This window comes from Euprymna scolopes, chromosome 12 (genome assembly GCF_053919585.1).
Source record: "Euprymna scolopes isolate OS-2025 chromosome 12, ASM5391958v1, whole genome shotgun sequence".
NCBI lineage: Eukaryota > Metazoa > Mollusca > Cephalopoda > Sepiida > Sepiolidae > Euprymna > Euprymna scolopes.
Window position 1 is genome coordinate 44,637,620 of NC_136493.1, and position 20,579 is coordinate 44,658,198.

The following is a 20,579-nucleotide window of genomic DNA, read 5'->3' on the forward strand; positions in this document are numbered from 1 at the left end:
TCACGAACCCGTGATGCAAAGGCGGGAAAGAAAGTTGAGGTGTGTTTATAAATTAAAGGTGCCAAAAATGGACGATTGAAACCAATGTTTTTATTTTAATGTAAAAAGCGATTAAAATAGTACCGTGAGGGATAAAAAAAAAAAAAAATGGGAAGGTGGTCAAAGTTTCCCGAAGAGATTTAACGCTTTCTGCCGGCACAAAGAACGTTTACGAACTGTCTTTATCGCAATTGTAAAACACCTAGACTTCCCAAATGGTCACTCATCTGGTACTAACCAGGCTCAACGTTGCTTAACTTTGGTGATCTGACGAGAACCGGTGTGTATTGTTAAATAGCATTAGACAACTACTAACACCCGAAAGTATCCTGTACCTTTATAAGTCCACCATTCGCCCATGTATGGAGTATTGCTGTCACATTTGGGCTGGTGCATCTGCTACTAGTCTCTCGCTCCTTGACAAGGTTCAAAAGATAGTCGCAAACCTGATAGGCCCTGAACTGGCATCTAAGCTTCATCCTCTGTCCCATCGACGAAATGTTTCATCCCTCTGCCTGTTCTACAAGTATTTTAGTGGTGAATTCTCTGACGAACTGCAATCACTTGTGCCCTCACGATGTGAGCACCCTTGAAAAACCCGACAGGCTGCTAAATCCCACCCCCACACTGTAGAGATCCCTAGATGTAAAAGATCTTTCTACTCCAATAGTTTCTTCCCCAGAACCGCTAGACTTTGGAATTCCATTCCAGGTCCCTGCTTCCCTAACAGTACTGACGTGCAGAAGTTCAAGTGTGACGTGAACCGACATCTTGCTGCCCAAAGCCCTACATAGTACCCCAGTAGTTGCTGCCCCTAATAGTAGCCCCCTACACCAAAGTGGCAAAGTTTGCCTTGTTTGGGGTGAAAATATAATTAATAATAGTATATGCATGCATGGTTACGTACCAAGGCATTTCAAAATGTTACTACAATTTGCAAAATTTACATAATTTATTTTTGGTTATTTAGTGTTTATATATAGTGCTCCCAGTATTTTTAATCTTGTAACGTTTGAATCCATATGAAGGATCTTTGTATTTTCTACTAGGATCTTTCTAAACCGAGAGCGTTGGCAGCCATGTTGTTTTAGGTGTTGGGAAGCACGTCGCCTCTTTTGACACTTTTTCGACTTCACTCTTGATTAATCCCTTGCAACGGGCGGGCGAAACGTTTAAATATATTTTTGAGTTCAGATCTTCCTCTTTACATTTTATCTCCTATTGTAAAAATAAATGCGCGGAGGGTGTTCGCGGAATTGTTCGAGCAGGTTCACTCTTTAATGTAATCAATAGCAAGTTGGATCAGGTTCGTAGAATTCCTGTAAAAAGGCACGCATGAAAAAGGGTTAAAGACTCATGCCATCTGTTCAGTTATTTTCTAGTAACGCTACGCAAAATGTTAGAACAACAAAGATTTTGGCACAATCAAGTCACGATCCAGTGTTTTGGTGACTTTATATTATAATTTTGGTTAATTAAAAAAAAAATTGATTATCTTTTAGATTATTGAGGCATTTTTTTTTTATTTATTATTGGCGACTTTTTTTAAATTTATTATTTTGGTTTCTTTAAAAAAAAATTTTGGTGGGTATTTTTGAATGTTTGTGACATTTATTTTATTTTTTTTTTTTCAGTTCAAGCATTTTGATAACTTAAAGGTTTTTGGAGTACTTTGAGAATTTTGTAACTTAGTTACTTCTTAAATTTTTTTTCGATTACTTTTGGATTTTTGTGACATTTATTTTTGATTTTATTATTTTGATTACGTAACATTTTTTTGGTTACTTAGGAATTTGTGTAACTTGGTTATTTTTCAAAATTTTTTGATTACTTTTGAATTTTTGTGACGTTACTTTTGTGATTTTATTATCATTGTCATTATTTTTAAATATTTGGTTAATTTTTGGATTTTGTGGCATTTTTATTTTCGTGATTTTATCATTTTGATTATTCGAAAATGTTTCGTTATTTTTTAATTTTTGTGGCATTTTTTTTTTTTTACTTTGGGTGCTTTTCTATTATTATGGTTATTTTTCTCTTTTGTGACCTTTTTCTGTGACTTTGGAATTATTTTTCGATTATTTGTTTTTTTTTATATTATTTTTTCGTGATCTTTTCCTGACTTTTTACATAAAGCTACTATACAGCTTTATTAGTTTTACATACCAGTCAAGGTACGTCCTCGACAATCAGTGACCTTTTTCTGGTATTGGTTTGGTTTGGTTTACCATTAGTCTGTCGCTTTTAGACAAGGTTTAAAAAATTCTCCAACCTTATAGGTTTCACACTAACAACTAAACTCCAACTTCGGTCTCATCGATGAAATGCTGCATCCCTATGCCTGATTTACAAGTATTTTAATTGAATGTGCTCCAACGAACTCGAAGCACTTGTTCTCCTTCAAGAAAACATCATCGATTAACCCGACAAACAGCAAAATCCCACCTCTACACCGTAATTGTTTCTTATTTCGAACTACTAGACTTTGGAATTCCTTCCCGGGTTCCTGCTTTCCTGAGTGTACTGACAGGCAGAAGTTCAAGTGGAACGTGAACACACATCTTACTGTTTAGCGCCCTATCCATATCCTTATAGATTTGGCCCCAATAGAAGTTGCTTACGTTCAATTGGTACTGTTCCTTCTTTGGGGCGAAACAAATTAAGGAAATAGTATATTTGTATTCAGTTTTTTTTTTTTTTTTTTTTTTTTTTTTTTTTTTTTTTAGATCGATCCGCCCAGTCGTTAAATTTTCTTTCAACTGGGTTTACTTTATTGCTAACCGCCTGGGGCACTCTTATCGGGAATGCTGATGAAACGGCTCAGCATTGTTTTGTGGGTCAGAGAGAACTACAAACTTGACCTTGTGTATAACCTCCTGAAAAGGCGGTAAATAAAATAGAAAGTGTTGTGGGATTTTTGTGATTTATTTATCGAACTATTCACATCCGTCACCATAAAAATCCGATCCCCATAAAAAAAAAAAAAAATTTACCGAGGGTGCTTACAAACGCACACTCAAAAACAGTAGTGGAAACTTTCTATCTATTCCTCGTCCGATATAAAACAATAACAACAAAAAAATGAATAAAATAAAAAAAGAACTCATCATGACAACGATGACTGAGACATTAAAAAAAAAAAAAAAAAAAAAAAAATCAAAACCATTTTTTTTTACAACGGAGTCACCACTTATCAAGGCCCGGAAGCCACTCGAGGATAAGGGTTAATGAGTGTACAGTGATCAAGGGGAACATGTCGTAGTCATCTTTAGTAGTGGAAATTTGGTAAATTGGATTACTTAAGGGAACGGCTCATCAAGAATTTGTTCACGTTGGACTTGAAGACAACCACATTGTAGTCAATTGGAAAGCAGGAAAAAGGAACAGAGTTCCACAGGCGCGCAGTTCTAAGAAAGAAACCTTGTTCATGGAATTTGGTAAATTGGATCGTTGCGGAGGAACTTGATGACTACATTTCCATCCATAATAATCTAATTTATAAAACTCACTATGTCTGTCTGTGTGTCTGTCTGTTTCCTTGTTTGTATTTATTTATTTTTTTTTCAAAGCGACATCCATAATATAAACATACCTCTGAGAGACAAGGTTGCACAGCGGCGCGAACTGGGTAAAATGATGGCATTCTTTATAGACCATTTATTCATTTGTTTGCCGTTTTAGTTGATAAGGGATGAAAATAGAAAAAGAAAAATGGAAACTTGGTAGGCGTAAGTCAACTACGCATGTGCAAAGATATGCATTTATACATAAGTCGATTTATTTTTAACGATTTCTTATCCGTCTGAGCGATAGGGCCTCAAACGGTAACGAGTCAGGCTGGAACGCTATATGTTTTAGTTTCGATTCCAGCTGATGTCACTCAAGTCATATCATTCAAACTTGGTAGTATTTGAATATATGGTTAAGTGGCAGTTTTAGTCATTTAGAACAGCTTTCAAGCTTCACGGCTCTCATATTTTTCGACCAAATTTCAAACAATCATTACAGTTTATGTATCACTTTCTCAGATGTACTGTGAAAAAAAACTTCAATTTTCGTTCAGTAAAACAAAAGTTTTGGTGAATTTACTTGTGTTCAAAATCGTAAAAATTTGTAAGGAGGTGAGCGACGTTTTTTTTATTACTGGTTTCCATAGCAACCACGTCGCTTTATCGACTAGCGTTGCTACTAATTCACTGCTGTCACGAAAAGAGAAACAGAGAGAATGAAAGTAGGCAAGTGCCGTGCATTGTTATTACATATGTGTATGTTATGTTTATGAAGACAAAAAAATAAGACTGAAATTAAACAAAGAACAAGTGAATTAACTGGAAGCCTGGAAAAAATCAGGGATTACAATAGAAAAATGCGAACATGAAAAGTAATATGGTCAAGCTTAAACATGGAAAAAAAAGGACAAGATATTCCAGTAAAAAATATAATGAATTTATAACTTAAAAAATTGTAGCATGAAGATAAAAAAAATCAATTTAACATTATATAATCAATTCTTAATGCTGCAATATTTTAAGTTATAAATTTATTATATTTTTTACTAGAATATCTTGTCCTTTTCTTTTCCATGTTTAAGCTTAACCATATTACTTTTCATGCTTGCACTTTTCTTTTGTAATACACATATTTTTAAGTTTTGTAATCACTATTATATATTGGGTACAGTATAATATATAATATCCGATAAAGAATTGACACTATAATAATAAATACGAAATCTGCGTGAATTAAAATATCATATTTACGACCGGACAATGCCGAACGCCCAGCTAGCCTGTATATTAAAGTGAACGGACGTGTGTCCGGTATGAACGAAACGTGATAGGAGAGAAACGATTAAGAAGGTGAAGAAAATGGTAGGTAGGGCAGCGGCTGTAGCTTACTTCAAAGCTTGATACCGGTCAAAAATTTAGAATTCAGTTTTTAGCTGTCGGCGTAAATTCAGCGTTACCTAATAAGTTATTTTTTTAATGCTCAAACAATTAAGTAATTGTTTTAGCAGTGTATATACGTATTAAGTTTTTATTCTTTTCCAACGAGACTGTTTATCGTCGCGAGTGCTTAAAATAACACGCCCGAACATCTACGAGGAACGTGCAATAAGTAATGCCCCCTGACCCACTTTAAGCTGTTCGATCTAGCTGAAATTTTACATGTGCAATGATTTATATCTCTACGGGTTATGTGGCAAATTACAGCTCTGAACTAATTGTGGTTTCTGTTTTATAGCTGTTTGAACTGAGTCAGGTGTGGAATGGAGCCTGTTGAATGTCGAGCAGTGATCCGGTTTTTGTTTTTGAAAGGACGCACACCACAGGAGACTTTTGATGAAATGAAAGAAACTTATGGTGATAATGCCCCATCATATGACCTTGTAAAACGCTGGCATCCTGAATTCAAACATGGCCGGAAGTCTGTGGAAACAGCTCCCAGACTTGGTCACCCCCCCCCTTCTACCATTGATGAGGATTCTGTCCGTCAAGTTGAGGCTGCCATTTTGGAAGATCGGCACAGTACTATTCGCTAAATAGCCCAAGATGTCAGAGTCTGTGGAAACTATCATTCATGCCCATTTGCATAGGCATAAGGTGTCTGACAGATGGATTCCCAGGTTGCTCATACCATTCCAGAAGCGAGAACGCGTGGAGCGTTCGAGGATGAATTTGGAGATGTGCCAAGAAGATGCGTCAAAGTTTTTCAAAAGACTGATTACATAGGATCAAACCTGGGTCCATCACTATGATCCAGAGACCAAAGCGCAGTGAATGCAGTGGAAGCACTTGGACTCGCCACCTCCAAAGAAGGCAAGGGTTGAGCCCTCCGCTGGCAAGGACTTGCTCACAGTCTTCTGGGATCAGGACGGAGTAGTGATGACAGATTTCCTGGGAAAGGATACCACAATTACAGGAGCCTATTAGGCTTCACTTTTGAGGAAATTAAGGGAAGCTATCAAAATCAAGAGGCGAGGCAAGATCAGCAAAGGTACCCTCCTCCTGCAGGACAACGCTCTGATCCACAACTCGCATGTCGCCAGATCAGAAGCACGGTCGTGTGGTTATGAAGTCCTTCCTCATCCTCCCTATTCTCCTGACCTTGCACCCTCTGACTTTCACCTCTTCCCAGCCATGAAGTTATTTTTAAAAGGAAAGCGTTTCTCAGATGATGCAGCCTTGATTTATGAAGTCATGTCGTGGTGAGAGGACCAACCTGGGGTGTTCTACAAAAACTGTCTCCAGAGCTGCATCAAACGATGGGAGAAATGCATAACTCTGGGTGGTTCCAATGTAGAGAAAGACTAATAACTGTGTCAAGTTTCGTTGCTCTACTGCTATAGGAAGTGGGTCAGGGGCATTACTTATTGCACGCCCCTTGTACGTTGTTAACTCAAGTTTCATCAATGTTCACCCTGTTGGCTGTTAATCGAGAATCACATGGACGTTTATTTATGACAACAAGGACAGAAATAAAGATGATTGCACCGTCTTGTCAGGCGAGTGCCACTCCCTCAGACACTTAAAGTCCATGAGCCCAAATATGACGTCCATCGCCACAGGACCATTTTAATAGACAAATGCCTGAGGGAGTATCTACACACAGATGATGTTACAGAGTTTTAGCTTTGTACGACAGCTAAGTTTCTCTCTTGGTTCAAAATGTTGAGATCCAGCAACAAGCAAGAGCAAGATAGCCAGCAACAAGTTAAATTGCAGACCAGCTTAATGCGAGTACTGGTCTTCCGCTTTATGGTTTTTTAAATCAGAGATTTGCTTGTCCTTGAAAGGTTGCCTTCATCACAGCTTACGGGAGTTCTCTCCACCCCAACACACACACACACACACATACATACATACATACATACATACATATAGACAGACAGACAGACAGACAGACAGACAGAGAGAGAATGAATTGGAGGGAGAGATATTAATTTATACATACAGATCGACATTTGGCCATCTATGCCTACCACTCCCACAGACTCACCCATCCACCAGCGTTTTCTGCCCTTTTGCTGCTGCCGGCAAACTAAAAGAGAGAATCGCGTTCTGACAGCAGGAACGTAATATCTTATTAGCAAAGTTTATTTCCTAGAACTTCAACTCTTTTAAACACAATACCGCGGGTTTTGTTCCTAGCTGACTATAACACGGTCGTCTTCAAGTTTAACGTAAACAAGTTCTTGTTGAGTCGTATCCTTAAGTAATCAATTTCTACCCAATGCTCACCATTACCGATTATCAAGGTGTTGTCTCACTGCCCCCCTGACACTTTAATTCTCATACCTGACTGGCTATTCGTCCATGATAACTCCGTCTCCCTAATAATAAATTTTTTTTTAAAAATGAAAAATCTACTGCTTTTAGGCGCCCTTCTCCTTTTAGGGCGCCGACCCCCGAGCATCTCACCTAACTACCTAACATTTTATTTTCTGATCATGTAGTTTCGTTTCATTGATTTTAAGTAGTAAATACGAAACTAATTGCGAAAGGATAGCGAGTGGGCGAAGCCACGTAGTATTTTAATATGAACCGTCTTCCAGCTTAACCAGATTTTTTTTCTTCTGCCTCAAAATCATCTCCAATCTGGAAATAGATTTTCTCTGTTGATTGTGGTCAGTGCAGTTCTTGGAAGTCGACCCTACCAGGCCCCGCGTTCTCTCTCTTTGAGAAAGAGTTAGTTTGATCGCTAATCGCAACAATGCCGAAAGGGGCAGTCCAGACTTTTTCTGCGGGTCAGAATACTCCTCCTCTGGGGCGTCATCTCTTCTTATACAACTCTCCGACCCTTGTGTCACACCATTCTGCTGTGTGAGGAAGATAAATACCGCCTGTATTATCGTACATTTGATCGGGCCAGCCAGACAGATTCCTAGCCACAATCGACCCTAACCGCCATCGACATCGCGAAGAAGTCATAAATCTCGAAGATGTTGTGCGCACCTTGTATTTGTTTTGTTAAATTTGTGCGAAACAAACAAAAAAAAAGAAGAAAAAAAAGAACACATGTGTCCTATTATTGAATGATATATGAGAAATGTTGTATGGAAAAAAGTCTAAGTTTATTTTAAGCAGTTATTTATGTATGCATTTATGTTTAACACATGTCTCGTCATATGTGCACTTTTATGTCTGGGTTATATATATATATATATATATATATATATATATATATATATATATATATATATATATATATATATATATATATATATATATATAAAAGGTGTTTAAAAAAAGTCAATTGTATAACTTCAGGGTTATGTAAATAATGGCGAAAGTTTCCACAAACATTGTTTCCGAGTTTATAGGCCATTGCAACAAATACTGATCAATATACTTTATTCCAAAAGTCTACACACACACACACACACACACACACACACACACACACACACACACACACACACACACACACACACACTATGTGTCACTTTTTTTTCAACAGAAATCGCTCTAGACAATGCATGCAGCCTCTTGATGTAAGAAACTAATGAGCGAAAGATGATTACCGCAAAGATTGGAGATTACTATTAGCCCTAGTCTTGAGAAGTCCATGGCTTCTCTTATTTTGTCGTTCAGTCCTCACATTTCATAAGCTGTGTTCCTGACAAAGGGGGAAGAATTGATGTTTTCTGGGTTGTACTATATCTTTCAAACACTTATTGCTGACTAGTTTTTGATTTTGAAGTCGTAATTTTTAGCTCCTTACATCAAGCGGTTTCATGCCTTGTTCGGAACGATTTCTACATAAAAAAAAAAGAAACAGGAAAAAGAGTTCCACAAGCCTGCAATTTTTGGAATCTAGACGCCGTCCGGTGTTTTATGGTAGTAAAGTACGCTTAAATATAATATTTAGATTAAAAGAAAAAGAAATATTAAGAAATTTACGTGCGGGATTTGAACCTACAGATTACGTCATGCAAAAAAAAAAAAATTAATTAAAAAAACGTAAATTTTCAAGTCTTATAAAAAATTTTGCAGTTAAAAAAAAAGAAAGAAATCTGCCTGGGGAATTTGAGCCTACAGACCACGTCATGCAAGAAAATAAATTTAAAAAAAAATAACACGCTATCAACTTACCTACAGTAGAATTTTCAGGGCCTATTACTCAATCATTGTTGCTAAGCGAAGACATGGAAAGATGGCTTTACCGATAATAGACAAATAAAAATAACGGTTTCGATTATCGATCATCAGTAATTATCGGGAGTATTCTGAGACAAAACTTAACTAAGATCACTCCCAGACTTATACCCTAAAGTTTTGTAAATTTTAAAAGAAAATCTGTTCAGCCGTTTCGGAGTCTATAAGGAACGAACTCACACAGAGACGAGGTTGCATTTATATCATTGTAGAGATAAGAGGCTAGAATAAGTTACTGTATTATATTATATGTATCAAAATAATGGATTTATGAAGACCACTAGACCAACGAGTCAAACGAGCTGGGGAAAAGGAAGCAGAGAATAGATCAAACAATTCTGCTATATTAGTATTTATTAGCAGTAACCATGAAAACTGTACGGAACGAGAAATAGGTTTTGATAAAGCTAATATTTTTCTAGATTATTATTTTAGATTTTTGACAGAAAAAAACTAATAACAGGCAGCAAATACGAGTTTATCAGCATTTCTATGAAAATAGTGCCTATTGTATTTTCAATATAGAATTGGCCCAAATAAATTAATAGGTACTAATAAATATTCAGAAAATAATATTGTGCTACATAGTTCAATACAAATAATAAAATAACATTGTAAGAGGCAACTTTTGATTTACTCCTCCAGTTCAGCACCTCTTGACAGACAATGTTCTTTTTTGTTCTGTTTCTTTCGAAGCTTCGATTTTGTACCTTACGTTTTATTGATTCCTTTTTCGATGAAGAATGGTTGCATGTCGAAATTACTACGAATTCGTTCTCATACCATTACAATACTGACTATATATTATTAGAATGATATTCGAAAACGAGACTACATAAAAGGGAGGTCACTCGTATATTCTTGTCCATGATTGCCAGATTGGCAATTTTAAAGCCAAATTTCGTAAATTTAGTGTTTTATTTTGAAGCAGTTTGACCTCCAAATATTGCTTCTGGCCTTTTTCAAAACGCAACGAACGAACTACTCAAGTTTCTGGGCCAAACTCCTCATTGATATCACGAGCTGTCTCGGCTACTTTTCAGCTTAGTTTCAACTGGAACAAAAAATGCGTGCGGATTTGAATTTTGTCCATGCTGTTAAAAAGCCTGAAAAAAATAACTGAAAAGATTGAGAACGGTAACGATTACCACGATTCGATAGAGCGAAAAACGCGCTTCAAAATGATATATAACATGGCTATATATATATCAATGAATTATTTCAGAAATCATATATAAAAGTAACATATGTGAGAAAAAGATATTGTTTTCGCACCAACCTAATATATATAGTACTGATTTCAAAAGTTAAAAAAAAAAATACTTAGGTGCCATCAGCTAGAATCGAAATCAAAACATTTAGCGCTCGAGCCTTGTTCGCTAAAGTTTGAAATAACACAACAGATTTATAAGAAATTACGTTAGATTACGCAGACGCGAACTGATAGAAATATGTTGGCAGGTTGAAATGAACATTTTGCATTTCAACTTGCCGACTTCTGTACGCGTTATTCATCCAAACAAAGAGTTTACTCCTTATAAACCACGCTTGGTGCATGATTACTGTTTTGTTTTAATTTCAGTGATATGTGACCAGTGGTTTAAGAGTTTGGCGGTCAAATATTTACAGACGGATAAACACACAGACATCTACTGTTTTATTTATATAAACTACTAAGCAGAATAAAATAGACGAAATACAATATAATGCATATAAACCAAAACTCACACAAAGGAAGAAATAAGCCACAAATGATAAGGCTTACTTTTTTTTCTGTTGTTCGTGGCCTTCGAGCCAGGGGTCTATCAATTAGACGCAGTTGGGAGGGTCCTTCTAACCATTTTTTCATCTTTCTTCCCTTGCCCTCGACACACATGAATCATTATTGTTATCTTTTTTGTTTTTACACGTTAATAAAAAAATGTTTTAAACGATTTCCCTCTAAGTAGGACGACCCCCCCCACCAGTACGAAAGGGTGAATGCGGTATTATGGTGAAAGTGGATACTAGCTAAGAGAATCTTTTGTTTAGTTCTAGAGTGACAAGGATGACCAACTACATCCATTCTTACGTTCTATTTGAGTTGGCATTATGCCTAAGTTTTTTGTTCATGCTTAATGTATATTGTATTTATTTTAAACCCGAATAAAACATGTAAGACCTCAAAGTGTAGTATCTGTTCTTCGGATGTTGCACTAAATTTTTCTGGTTTCGGCTAGTGGAAGAGAAATCCTTCATGACTGATGCATTTTTATTTTTGTTACTGACCAAAGTGCCCCTTTTTAGGGAGCTGGTTTCCTCCCATATTAAAAAACCGACCTCATGTTTAGCTCTGCCCTCGTGGGGAGGCAAGTAAACAAAATAAATACATAAATAAAAATAAGCAATGGAGTGATAACATACCGTTAATGCAGTAGACATGCATGTCGCATCGCCGTATTGTTGCATTCTTAGACAGGATGCAAAAGGGTCTTTAACCTAAGTCCTGCATTGTCTGTTATGATTCAGTCCCTGTTACATCAGAACAGTGTGTCATACCTGTGCTTGTTTTGCAAGTAAATGTGCTCCGAAGAACTTAATGCACTTGTACCTACTCAACATAAATAACCCAGAACTACTCGACTAACATAAAAATCGCACCAACTCACTGTGGAGGTCCCGAGATGCCGACATATTTTCTACTCTAATAACTTTCTTTTTTTTGGGGGGGGGGTATAATTATAATTCCCTCCAAACTCTTTGTTTCCCCAAATATAGCGACATGCAGAAATGTAATCCGAAGAAACATCTTGCAACTCAACTCCCTAGACAATTCGTCCCTTATAAATCTGACCCCAATCATAATAGCCCCTTCCGCGCTTCAGTGTCAATATACCTTGTTTGAGGTGAAGAAAATTATAAAAGAGATGAAAGAAAGAATATATCCCGGCGATTGGCGGTCGATGAATCACAAAAGTGTAATTAAAAGATTAATTTAATTCTTCTTGTCGAATAGCAACTTGCAGGAATTAATAAAGGTTTTGTGCAGTCGTACACTTGGATGACAATCGGTGTCTAAACTGAAGAGCACTTGACGCCGACGAAGACGATAGCGATATTGGTGGAGATGGCAGCTGTGACGGCAGCAAAGTTATCTCGTTAGATATCAACTGATCTGCAGACAGCCGTTAAAGCAGTTGACTCAATCGTCAAGCTGATTGTCGTTACGACTGTGAAACCTCATGGCATGCTAATTGGCTCTCGAAATTTAGAAATTACGATGAGTAGAAATCATTAGCGGATCTTTCGTAATATGAGGTTGGTGCAATATATATATATATATATATATATATATATATATATATATATATATATATATATATATATATAAAGCTGGACGTCTGTGTGTATGTGTCTGGTCACGACTTCGGGCCAAAATCAAAGTGTAGTATCTGTTCCGGCAGATACTGCAAGCAAAGACCCTATGTGGGGGCGACCCCACAGATAAGACCTTGGTCAATGTAGGGGCAACTCTTTATACCAATTGTCACTATCCAGCTCCCCTACTCCCCGGGGAGTTGGTCCCCATTTTCCTTTCACACCTCACATTAAAAATCGGCCTTGTGCCTAATTTGCTCGATGGGGGAGCAAATAAACACCCTGTGTATGTGTCTGGTCACGAATAGGCTCTTATATGGCTGACTATTATAGAAAACTGATCACATATAATGATAGAAGATGTATCGAGACACAGGAATGGGTATGTTTGATCTGACATGATGATTCATTAAAATTGTGGGGTCTGCGTACTCGCCTGGTTCACAAAGTATGGAAATAAAAAATTAAAAAAAAAAAACGTTTACAAGTGTTTTTGATATAGATGTACATAATAATACTTTGATAAGTATGTTTTAACTTAAATAGGGATGGTATAATAAAATTGTGGGGTCTGCGTTCGCGCCTGCCCTCCATAGAATGGAAATAGGCACAGACTTTAATAAAGACTTTTCATATCTATCTGCGTAAGTATACTTTGATAATTATGTTTCAGTTTGAAGAAATATGGTATAATAAAATTATGGGGTGTTCGTTCGCGCCTGACCTCCATAGAATGGAAATATGTCACGAAGTTTAGCAAGTTTTTTTTTTTAATATAGATCCACAGAATATTGTAAGTGTTTCAGTGTGAACAGGTATGGTATGATAAATTATGGGGTTTATCTATTTTATTTTTACTTTCATCATATTTTGCTTTGGTTTTGATACCCCCAAATTCGAAGCTATCTCTTTACAACCCTTCCTTTTCATAAGCGATCATACTTTCATAAATCAGAGTCCATTTTCTGTAGGTTGTTTTTAAACCCAGTCAACAATGGGTATTTTACTAGTGTATATATATATATATATATATATATATATATATATATATATAGTGTCAGGATCGAAACAGGATCGAAACCCGACCGCCCAAATGCTTCTCACCATTATGCTATACGGCTGCGTATGTAAGGGTAATGAATTTAACGATGTTTGGCATTTCGGGTCCTTGCTAATGAAGTCAGACATGACTTCTGTTTCCGAGGTTCGAATCTCTCGACTGGCGTTTATCGTGACACTTTGCACTGATGATTCCCAAAAGGATGAAACACTAGTGTCTGTAGGTATTTAATAATCATTATAGTAATTAATAATGCCAGCCCCTTTACGAAACTTGTTTCTTATCGTTGAGCACTTTCAGTTCTAATAAGTCGATCAACTTAGCTCGTATGCGTAGATCGTTATATAATGACTAGATCACTCCGACTGATGTTAAAATCATTTAAATAGAATAAATGTTTAATTTTAACTGTATCTCTCGCGGTTTTCGGTAGCCGAATTGTTCGGGTCCTTGCTAATGAAGCCAGACATTACATTTCGATTGGCGTTAATCGTGACACCCTGCACTGATGATTCCCGAAAGGATGAAACAGTAGTGTCTGTGGGTATTTAATTATTATAGTAAATATATATATATATATATATATATATATGCATACATATATGCATACATATATACATATATGCATACATATATATACATATACATATATATATATATAACTACTTCATTTACTCACATAAAATTAATATACGAAAGTATAAATTGATGCGTAAACCTTAACTATTTACTTCACAAGTGCGCAATACGTAGGTAGAGCTAGTTAGTAAGTTATAAAATATATATGGCGATTAAGCTACACTGAATATTCCGCGTTTCATCCACTCTAGGACTATACATATATATATATATATATATATATATATATATATATATATATATATAGAGAGAGAGAGAGAGAGAGAGAGAGAGAGAGAGATAAAATATACATCAAGTGCGCTTGAAAGTCAAGTCACAACGCAATATTAGGAAAGTAAACAAATATTTTACTTAATTAAAATTTATAGATTAAATATATTTCGAAGTCAAACTCCAGCCTCTGTATGTTGTTTTCTTTATTTTATATTTAAATATTTAAATTATAAATTTCAAGCAAGTAAAATATTTATATATTCTCCTAATATTGCGTTGTGATTTGGCTTTTAAGCGCACTTTATGCGTATATTATTTTCTTCAAATTAAATCAACACTTCTATATGGAACCCACACCCTTTACATATATATTACATGTTTATCTCTTTATTGCAGGGCAGTATTTTTAATTTAGAAATTGCCATGAAACGCAGAGAAGTGAAATTCAGTACACTGTAAGAACATAACAACGTTCCTTATTTCCCTGATTTTTGTGGAATTTGAACAAATATTTTGAAAATTATACTAATTTTTCTATTTTCTGCTTTTTTTAAGTTTGTATCACTTTATTTCAGGTCTTCCAAGGAGCTTGGAAGAGATCGAAGAAAGTTGTCTTTATTCATTGAACATCCAAATATCAAACCAAGGAAGGATGGAATACTGTTGCCACATCTGGGCAGGAGCTGCTAGAAAGGACTTGTCCTGCCTTGATAGAGTTCAAAATAGACTTCGTAGCCTCGTAGGAGATGTCCTTTTCTCTTCCTTGCAACCTCTATCTCACAGAAGAGATGTTGCGCGTTTGTCTCTGATGTATCGTTATTTTCATGGAAAGTGTTCGACTGAGCTTCAATCAATGGTCCCCCCTCGCCAAACTTTCACAAGAAACACTCGTCTAGCTGTAAACACTATCAATAATTCCCCCACTCTTTATCTGTGCCTAAACCTAAACGTAGATTCCATGAACAAAGCTTCTTTCTTAGAACTGCACGCCTGTGGAATTGTCTTCCGTTTTCCTGCTTTCCGGCTGACTACAATATGGTTGTCTTCAAGTCTAACGTAAATAAGTTCTTGATGAGCCGTTCCATATAAGTTATCAAATTTACCAAATTTTCATTACTAATGATTACTATATTGTCCAATTTCTACTGTACACTCTTTAACCCTTATCCTTGAGTGGCCTCTTGGCCTTGATAAGTGGTGATGCCTATGTAAAAAAAAGGATAAAACCACAAGAAAGTCAATTTCTACTCGTGATGTTACAAAAATTCGCCGTCAAGTTATCAAGCAGCCGGGCAGCAAGAGTGGTGCTATATTTGACACGGCTGGAGTACCTTCCTTGTCCAAGCAAAATTGCATGAAACATTAAGACCTGTTTTAAACCAAAATCACAAAGAAAAAAAAAACGTTGGGCTTGGGTTCAGAAATATATGAAAACCAGCTTTGAAAATGTTCTTTTCACCGATGAAGCCTAAGCAACTTTTGATGGACCACATGGGTGGACAAAAGTTTGAAGTCCTCTTCGATTCCCTACCCCTCATTGATTCTGTCGTCAACAGGGAGGTGAAGGTGTCATGTTTTGGGCTGGAATAATCTGCTATGAACTAATTGGACCATTTCGCGTGCCAGAAGATGTCAAACTGACAAGCCAGTCTGTATTTATTTGCTTCCCCACTGAGCAAATTAGGCACAAGGCCGTTTTTTTTAATGTGGAGAGAGAAGGAGGGGGGAAGGAAAAAGGGGGCCAGCTCCCGGTGGGTGGGAAATGGGAGCTGGATAGTGACAACTGGTATGAAGGGTTGCCCCTACATTGACCAAGGTCTGATATGTTAGGTTACCCCCACATATGGTCTTTGCTTGCAGTATCCGTCGGAACAGATTGTATTTATTTGCTTCCCCACTGAGCAAATTAGGCACAAGGCCGTTTTTTAATGTGGAGAGAGAGGGAGGGAGGGAGGGGGGAGGGAAAAGGGGACCAGCTCCCGAGAGGTAGGAAATGGGAGCTGGATAGTAAATGTTGGTCTGTAGGGTTATCCCTACATTGACCAAGGTCTGATATGTGGGGTTACCGCCACATATGGTCTTTGCTTGCAGTATCTATCGGAACAGATACTACACTTTGAGGTATTTATTTGCTCCCTCACTGAGCAAATTAGGCACAAGGCCGATTTTTAAAGTGAGGAGTGAAGGGGAAATAGGGACCAACTCCCCGGGGAGTAGGGGAGCTGGATAGTGACAATTGGTATGAAGGGTTGCCCCTACATTGACCAAGGTCTTATATGTGGGGTTTACCCCACATATGGTCTTTGCTTGCAGTATCTGCCGGAACAGATACTATACTTTGATCTTGTCGCCCGGGTCACGAAGGGCCGCGGGACTGTGACAAACTGACAAGCAAGTCTTATATTTTATTTTTAAATGAGCATTTGTCACCATGGCTTGATGACATTCCATTGGCACATCACCGCAAATTGGTTTTTATGCCACTTAGCCAAGGCTACGACATCCTACCTTAAGTCATTAGGCATTAGTGGAGAAAATTTGATGAAATGGCCACCTTGTTCTCCAGATATAAACCCAATTGAGCAGCTCTGGTCAATAATAAAGATGAAAGTTTATAAAGGAGGTGTTCAATTTTCGTCAAAGAATAAACTTTGGAGAAAGATTTTGGAAGTTTTCTATAGAATCACATCATCTAAAATCCGCCGATTGACATCATCAGTTGACAAGAGGCTATTCAAAGTGATTTTGAAGCATGGAAGTTGTGTTGAAAATAAATATTTCCTTAAACAAAATAATGTGAAATTCGTTCTTGTTTTTGGTTAATATTCTTACTGTAAATGTTCTTTATTTCATACTAGCAGTGCAGCCCGACTTTGCTCGGGCCCTACGTACTGTTTATAACTTGCCCTACGTGTAAATAAACTTTATATAAGATTTCAAATATTAAGGCCCAAAATTGTCTGAGTAATTTCGTAGACACCGCAGAAGTAAATTCTTTTTAATTTTAACCCCAATTTTGACCCCTGAACCTTTTTTGTTTTGGACTCAAATCAAATTAAAATATTTGACCCATGCCTATGTAACCTACATCTCAAATTTCGCGTATTTAGACCCAAAATTGGCGGAGGAATTTGGCAGAGCCTGCAAAGGTCAACTCTTTCAACTCTGACGTCTTGGCAGCAAAAATTTCGTCCAAAAACTGATTAAAAAGCTTGCTGCATGTCTGAATACCCTTTATATAAATTTTCAAATGTTTAGACACAAAATTGGCTGAATAGTTTGCTAGAGATCGCAAAGGTAAAATCTTTTGAACTTTGACCTTTCGCTACCAACTTTTCGGCCCAAAACCGATTAAAAATCTTGCCCTTTGTCTGAATATACTTATGTAAAATTACAAATGTTTAAACTAAAAATTGGCTGAGTAATTTGGTAGATACGCAAAGGTCAATTTTTTTAAATTTTGACCCTAATTATGACCCCTTATTATTTATTGTTTTGGGATCAAATATAATTATAAAGTTAGATCCATGTCCAAGTCACCTATATCTAAAATTTCAAGTGTTTAGACCCTAAATTGGTGGAGGAGTTTGGTAGAGTTTTCAAAGGTCGTCTAATCGTTGAACTTTGACCCCATTAACAGCTAAATTTCTGGCCGATACCCGATTAAAAAGATTATCCTAAATTTCAATATCCGTATGTCAAAGTTTGAGTCCGTAGACAATTATGACGGTAATTAGCTGTAACTTGTGGCCAGTACTCTTAAGGTGATCGCTGTCACTTCATGGCAGGGGTGGGCACCGGCGGGTACTGGCGGGTAATCGTGGACACTCGTGGTCACGGAATTTATTGATGTTTTGGGGATGTTACTTGCAGGTATTGGTGCTTACTCTCGATGTCTGATGAGCACTTATTGCATTAACAACTGTCGGTCACTTGCGTAAACTGTCGGCTAAAGACGGTCATGACTAAAGTAGTATTTTGTTCCAAGTTTGAGTAAAGTAAGGATTATCCTCTTCTTAGTTCAATGCAGTCCTGGTCTGCTGCGTTAGTGCAGATATGTTTTTGCAATTGTGATGAATACAGACCGTTTTATTGTTTTAGATATGATGTTCAAATGAAATATAAGTCTGTATTGTATTTTTTGTATAATTAATTGTTAGGTTAAAGTACAGAATATTTACAAAAGACTGTCATATTCCATATTAAGAATGGGTTTTAAATTAAAAAAAACCCTTTTCATTTCAGCTGTTTTCGTATTCTGTGTTCGCATTTTTAATAGATAGTATATAATATATTATAATATAATATATGATATATTATATATATACATATATATATAATATATATAAGTTTCTATAATGTAATATATATTATATATATAATATATAAGTTTCTATAATATATTATCCCCCCCTCTCTCTCTCTCTCTCTCTCTCTCTCTCTCTCTCTATATATATATATATATATATATATATATATAGAGAGAGAGAGAGAGAGAGAGGATAATATATATTATAGAAACATATATTATATATATATTATATTATAGAAACATATATATATATATATTATATATATATATATATAAAATGAACTCATTTCCCCCTCTGATTTTGACCTTAAGGATTAAAAATCAAGACATTTCATACTAATGTAATACGCACAAACTGCAACACAATATCTGATGTGTGTGGCCTATTACCTATCCACTTCCTCGATAATCGTAGATTCCTATATTCTATCTGCTGAGAGTTCACTGTCAAAATCGATTAAGATCAATGAAAGCGGTAAAATCTTTTCTCTCTAATAAATTCCTTCTTCCCCCGCTACCACTTGACACCGTTGCGAGCTCGCGCACAAGAGACAGTTACGAAGGAACACCGGTTTGGGTTTTCTTTACTTCGTATTTGCTTAAAAAAACTGGAACGGAATTTTTATTCTACTGGGTGAAACGCACTATGGCGTTAACCGAACCAAAGGGTTATTTATGCCATTTTTTTCCGCTTTATTTCGTTTTGTAGTTGATTAAAAAAACTGGAATGGACTGGGTGAACCGCACCAAGGAGTTCACCGAATCGAAAGATTATTTATGCCATTTTTTCTCACTTTTCGTTTTCGCTGTGTGTTTTTTTTGTTTTTTGTTTTTTGTATTTCCGAATGCATCCATCATTTTCGCCTGATTTAGGCCTTTTGTTTTTCCGATTTCTTTTTAAAAGAAGTTTTACGTTGGTTTGCGGCTTTTTTTATGTTTTGGTTTTGCCTATTATTTAAAGAAGTTTAACATCGTTTTTATTTTTATATTTAAACCGGGTTATTACTTTGCTTACTCTTTACTTTACCCCCCTTACACACACACCTCCAAACAACCGGGCAATGCTGGGTATTCCCGCTAGTATATATATATATATAATATACAAGTTTCTATAATATATATATATATATATATATATATATATATATATATATATAAGTTTCTATAAAATTTGTGACCAAAGACGATAGTTGCAGTAACAGCGACAAGGACGATAAAAATAAAGTGCGGAATAAGATATCCAATCTTTTAATTGAGGCAAAAGTGAGCGTATAAATGCAGTTATTATATTAGTTTGTTGTTTTGTTAGATTACGCCATGTTGTTTAGTTATCGATGGTTGTTTGTAACAAAATCCGCTAAACGTATGTAAAACAAATTAACCGAAAATGAACAAGCAATTCCGAAGGAAGGGATTTGCATTTCTGTAGAGCGAATGTTAAATGCACTGAATATAAAAATAAACACGGACGGTGCAGTTGCGAAAAATATGTAAAATGTAACCAAGTTCCCGGTGTCGTCTGGGAGAGTGAGAATTCCGCTACCACCTGTAAATATGACTGTTTGCGAGATTGGCTCTCCTTGGAAATATTATAGAAATAAAAATTGCTGATTATATTTAGAAAACCTGCATTAGTAATTAGTTCGGTCACATCTTTATATTACAAACTGTGCAAATTGGACTGATTAAAAAAATAGTTTCTTTGTTATTTAGTAAGTTGGGTACAGTTGAAAATACAAAATTAATCAATTATATATTATGAAAAAAAAATACAGCGACCCTACATCTGTTGAAGCAGCAC